The sequence below is a fragment of the Octodon degus genome, unplaced genomic scaffold (assembly GCF_000260255.1).
Source record: "Octodon degus isolate 3935 unplaced genomic scaffold, OctDeg1.0 scaffold00062, whole genome shotgun sequence".
Taxonomy (NCBI): domain Eukaryota; kingdom Metazoa; phylum Chordata; class Mammalia; order Rodentia; family Octodontidae; genus Octodon; species Octodon degus.
In genome coordinates, this window is record NW_004524638.1 from 12,976,247 (window position 1) to 12,982,304 (window position 6,058).

Below are 6,058 nucleotides of genomic sequence, written 5' to 3' on the forward strand. Positions count from 1 at the left end.
CTTTAGACCACTGAGCCATCTTACCAGCCCCATCCTAGTTGTTTCTAAGAGGTCTTTTCTTACCTTTTTACTAGCTGCGACAGCATCTTCAATTTCTAAAACTCTTAACTTTCACTCAAACGGTTTTATAAGCTTGTGATTGAAATTTTTAAGTTCCTCTATATCTGTTTTACTCTGCTTCTTGCGATCTATTTCTTTCCTGTACTGCTCATTGAAGGAATCCATTGTTTTTCTAATCTCTGTTTTTTTTTAATCAGTGTCTTCTTTAGAAGCAGTTATTAATTCTTTTATTTCAGAGATTATTTCTGATCTGATTTCCTCCATATGTTTCTGCATTTCATTCTTTACCTGAGATACTATTAATTGAGAGATTTCTTCATTTATTTCAAAGATTAATTATGATCTGAGTTCCTCTGTACCTTTCTGCTGTTGTTTCTTTACTTCAGATGCTATTGATTCAGACATTTCAGCTGCGCTAGTGTCCTGTGTACTTGTTCTAGGTGGGCTCAGTACCTGAGATTGCATTTTTCTCCTTCTCTTTGTCATTTCATATAGCACTGTCCTCTATGCTTTGATGTAGAGCTTTGGTGCAGTTATAACCTTAGCACCTACTGAAATTTGGTTGCAGATCTACTAAGTTTGAGTTTGTCCATTTGTGCCTGGCTTGAGTCTGGCTGCTGTGCTCAGTTCTTTCCTGCTGCAGCCCTTTGAGGTGAACCTGTTGTGCCCCTCTGGGAAGATGTTCTGCTCCTGGATTAGCTGGATGGTTTTGGCCCCTAATTTCTCTGTAGGGACTTCAGCTGCAGAGTTTCACCCCAGACCTGTATGAGAGGCCTGGGCCTGGTCTGAAGGAGTCCAGGGGCACAGGACAGTGTAGAAGCTCTCCCACACACTCCTAGGGCCTGGGCTTGGGCGGGCCTGGAGGGGTCCCTAGAGCATGGTGGAAATTCTCACTCACAAGGTAGGCTTAGGCTGGCTCCAGAGGGGTGGAGGGGTCTGGAGAGCAAGGTGAAAGGTGTCACGCAATGGGCCTGGTCCTGGTCAGGAGAAGACCAGCAGATGCCGGGGATTGCAGAAGCTCTCTCTCACTCTCTGGGAGCCTGTGCTTCGGCAGGTTTGAAGGGATAGAGGGGTTCCGAGAGTGCAGTAAAAGGCCTCACTCATGGGGTGGGCCAGGGCTTGGTCCAGAGAGTCTGGCAGGCTCAGGAGAGTGCAGAAGTTCTCCCACACTTGCAGGGCCTGAGCTTGGGTGGGTCTGGAGGGGTCCCAAGAGCGCGGTGGAAGTTGTCACTCACAAGGTGGGTTTGGGCTGGCTCTAGAAGGGTGGAGGGGTCCCGAGAGCACGGCGAAAGCTTCACTCATGTGGTGGGCCTAGGCTTGGTCTGGAGAGGACCAGTGGGCACAGGGGAGCGAAGAATGTCTCCCACACACTCGCTGGGCCTGGGCTTGGATGTGTCTCTATTTTATTTTATTTTATTTTATTTATTTATTTATTTATTTATTTATTTATTTATTTTGCCAAACTGGGGATTGAACTCAGGCCCTTGTGCTTGCTAGGCAAGCACTTATTCTACTGAGCCATCTCCCCGGCCCCTCTATTTTATTTTTTAATTTGAGACACGTCAGGAATATTTTATGGCTATGGAAATTTCAGATGAGATTTAGTGAACACATCATATGAGTAAAGTTGTGCTGTGAGCCTTCCACGGTGCATCACAAACTTGGCTTCAATGAGCAGTACCATAAAGCCAGTACCTGAAACATCAGAGGGGTGTTGGCAGAAGAAAAGTTCAGACTTGATCATGTGACTTGCAGGATCATACTTTGACATGCATTCTTTGATGATGACTGCTTTGGCTGTTCTTGTTCACCTATTAACAGCACAACCTTGCCCTGGTTAGCAATGGTTTCCATTAGAAAGTCAGTCCTCACACTGTCAATGTTTGACACCAGAATGGAGCTCTACTCGGGAGTGGTATCATGTGGATACACATACTCCTGGGTACATGTGCTCCAGTGTGTCCATGTCCCTGGCAATCCTGGTTCTAAAATGATCAGAAGAGGACTGAAGGTTATGAGCAGCAGGGTTTGAAAGTCCCTGGCATTCAAGGTTCTTCCAGAAACATTAGCATCAAAAGGCCATTATAGGGCCGGGGAGATGGCTCAGTGGAATAAGCACTTCCCTGGCAAGCGCAGTGGTCTGAGTTCAATCCCCGGTTCCGCAAAAAAAAAAAAAAAAAAAAAGCCATTATACTGTCAGCTGCAGAAAGGATCGGCTTTCCTTTTTCATTCTCTCTTTTTCTTTGGCAGAACCGAGGATTGAACTCAGGCCCTTGTGCTTGCCAGGCAAGCGCTTATTCTACTGAGCCATCTCCCTGGCCCCTCTTTCATTCTCTTGCTCCGGATGTGCTTCTGCTGCCTCTTTCACAGCAACTCGTGAACTCTTGCCTGAGTCTGCACCGGGCTCATCCTCTGGCTCTGGCCCTTCAGGGTGCAGGGTGCCTGCAGCTCCCAAGGAGCCTGTCATGTGCCAGGGTTAGAGTTTATTTTAAATACAAGATGTAGCTCCTCCTGCTGCCACCCAAGGTGCTCTGCTGCTGTCGCCGCCGTTCAGGTCGCAGGTCCTTGCTGACACATACTGAATATTTTTGTGGAACCTACTTAAGAATTCCAAAAGAATGCTGAGTGACCCCCCCAGAAGAGAATTCAAGTCTTAAGGCCTCCAGTCTCGCTACACAGCCCGGACTCATAGTGATCCTTCTGTCTCAGCCTCCTCAGCACTGGGATTACAGGGAAGTGTCTACAGGGTATTCAGGGTCTCACTGCTAGATCGGACTGTTAGTGATCTGCCTGTTTACAGCCTCCCAAGAGCTGGGATTACAGGCATCTTCTACCAACCCCATCAGAGAGATGTCCTATGTTTTTTTTTTGTTTTGTTTTGTTTTTGTTTTTTTTAATATTTATTTATTTATTTAGTGTGTGTGTGGCCAGCTCAGCCCACCAGGGGGCGGGACTGGCTGGCATGTGGTGCTGGGGGATTGAACCGCGGTCCCTGTGTTTTGCTTAGTTTAGCTTGTTCTAAGTAGGTGCTTTAGACCACTGAGCCATCTCACCAGCCCCTGTCCTATGTTTTTGTAAACGATTCTTCTCAGACTAATGTGCCCTTGCTGCAAGCCTGTATTGATGGGGACTTTAACTATTCCAAGCGTCTTTTGGAAAGTGTCTTTGACCCAAATATCCACGACAGCAGGGGGAGGACCAGCCTTCACCTGGTGGTAGCCCGATGGAACATAGATATCTGCCAGCTGTTGCATAAATTTGGCACTGACTTGCTGGCCACAGACTATCAAGGAAACACAGCTCTTCACCTCTGCGGCCACGTAGACACCATCCAGTTTTTAGTTTCCAATGGACTCAAAATTGATACTTGCAATCATCAAGGTGCTCCTCCCTTAGTGCTGGCAAAGTGCAGGGGTGTGAACAAAGATGTCATCCGATTGCTGGAATCTTTAGAAGAACAAGAAGTGAAAGGATTTAACAGAGGAACCCACTCAAAACTGGAGACCATGCAGATGGCTGAGAGTGAAAGCGCTAGGGAAAGCCATTCTCTCCTCATTCCCAACCTCCAGCAGGGTGAAGGAGTCCTCTCCAGCTTTCGAACATGTGGCAGGAGTTTGTAGAGGATCTGGGCTTCTGGAGGTCTTGCTCTTGATCTTTGTCATTGCTCCACTATCTCTCAGCATTGCCTACTACGTGAGCGGGGTGCTGCCCTTTGTGGAGAACCAGCCAGAACTGGTGCATTAGCAGGGCTCACAGGAGACAGAAACCCATCTCCTGGCACCCAGTGTTGGTTCTCCATCTCAACACTTGTCTCAGTGCAAGGCAATGGGGCTGTACATTTTTATCTTTGCATTGGTAACCCATGTAAGACCGCATGTTCGTCTGAACTTCACTCTATAGTTGAGTATACTGTGTGCTGCCTCTCATTCAGCCTTAGCTCTCCGGGAAACCTGTTCTCGGCCTCCTGGATACAAACTTGGAATTGCCTGAAGAGAGGGGTTTCTTGTCTGATTTGATTTTTGTTAGTGGTTTTTTTTCTGTTTAGTTTTGTAAAAGCCCCTTTTCTCTATTTTGTTCTCTGGGGAGGAGAACAAAATTATTTGCTTACATTTTGAAGTACTTTATTTCAAACTTGCTATGCCAAATTAGTAGTTAGAATTTGACTTAATTGTAACCTTTTCAAATCCAGTTATAAATCGACAAAATTGAACATGAGCCATACTTTCTCCAGAACTGATTGCTTTGATCTTATGTTTAGGCTTAGGTTCATTTTGATTGTTATAAACTGCTAGCAAAATTACCTGAGAAGTAAGATTGAGAAGTTCACTTCATTCACTTTCATTTGCCCCGTGTATTTATTTTAGAGGTTCCCTATTCACCAAAAAACGCTTTCCATACTGAACAGTTTTCAGGAAAAAAATAATTCTCATACTAAACTGTCACTACAATTCTGTAGTATTATTTATTAACAGTTCCGTAAGCTAGGTGTGTGGCCAGAGTTGTGTCATAGTTGTTTAATGCATTGTCTCTGTGGAGGGCTGTCTCACTTTGCACAACAGTCCTACCAGATCAGTAGTTCTCTGACAGCTGGAAAGGATAGAGCATTTCCACATGAACGGCCCTGAACAGTATTGTCCTTTGTGTCGTAAACCTTTTATGGAAGGCAATATTATGTAAGCTGAAGTCTGACTTCCAGACTATACTGCTGCTCTCAGAAGTGTTTAAAGGCCTCTTGTTAATGATTCTGTAATGTATAAATCATATTCTTAGGTTATTATGAAAGAATATTAAGGTTTAATAATTATCCATTGAGTGAAGTCAGAAAATTGTAGTAAAAACTGGTGATTGTATATTCTGAAGCACAAGCATGCAAATGAATACTAGTTGAATTGTGGCTAGATTTAGAAATTACAGTTAGACTAGAATCGATACACCTCTGGTCCTTTTGCTTCTTGGTATTTCTTTTGTATTTATATATGTAGTTGTGAGGCTTTTTTCTTTCTTGTGGCTTTATCCTTTTACGGAGCTCCGTTAAAAGTCCTGATTACCTGGCTGCTTCAGGATCAGCTTGCGGAGTCTTGCGTTTAGGTTAGGTGCAGACAAAATTCTGTGTGTAACTACAGCAGAAGAAAAGGTCAGAATGGAAGCTTGGGAATTAGCTTTATGTTGTAAGTCTAAACAAATATGCAAGTTGATTAATATATTAAATATGTTTTTTAAAAAAATCATTGTTCCCTTTTAAGTGCAGATTTCTTTGTATTCTGTTCTCTGCATTGTTCTGTAATACAACCAATAAATGTATTTATAAATCCTTAAAAAAATATAAGATGTAGCTTATTTTCTACACTATCTTTTAAAAAAAATTTTATTTTTTTATTTATTAGCGGGCGGGGCTGGTTGGCATGTGGTGCTGGGGGATTGAACCGTGGTCCCTGTGCTTTGCTAAGGTGCTTTAGACCACTAAGCCATCTTGCCAGCCCATACACTATCTTGATTTATATCTTAACTGGCATGTTGTGGAACAGATATACATTCCCTACAGACTTGTAGAGAAATGACCATGTCAGACTAATTTGCTATTTTTATAACCTGGAATACTGTTGTTACCATCAGATACCTAAGATGACGTATATTGAGGACTTTGCACTAGTCATTGAGGTGACAATTGCTTTACCAATTTTTTTATTTTTATTTTTATTAGTACATGTTTGTAGTACACAATGATACAATCACTGTAAGGGATTGGTACACATGTAGGACACATTTCAGTTTCCTTTTTACCCTCTCCCTTCATTCTCCTTTAAATTTTGTAACATTATATTCATTTTTTTTTAAATTTTATTTATTTGTGTGTGTGTGTGTGTGTGTGTGTGTGTGTAGCCAGCGCAGCACACCAGGGGGCGGGGCTGACTGGCATGTGGTGCTGGGGGATTGAACCGCGGTCCCTGTGCTTTGCTAAGCTTGTTCTAAGTAGGTGCTTTAGACCACTGAGCCATCT

At 43.5% G+C, this 6,058-nt stretch overlaps 1 protein-coding gene and 1 pseudogene across 1 annotated transcript in view; both read left to right on the top strand.

The window, feature by feature from the left end:
• Plekhb2 (pleckstrin homology domain containing B2) overlaps positions 1–6,058 on the top strand; it is a 90,623-nt gene that overhangs the window by 31,566 nt on the left and 52,999 nt on the right. The window lies entirely within an intron of this gene.
• Positions 1,904–3,916, top strand: LOC111817575 (annotated as a pseudogene).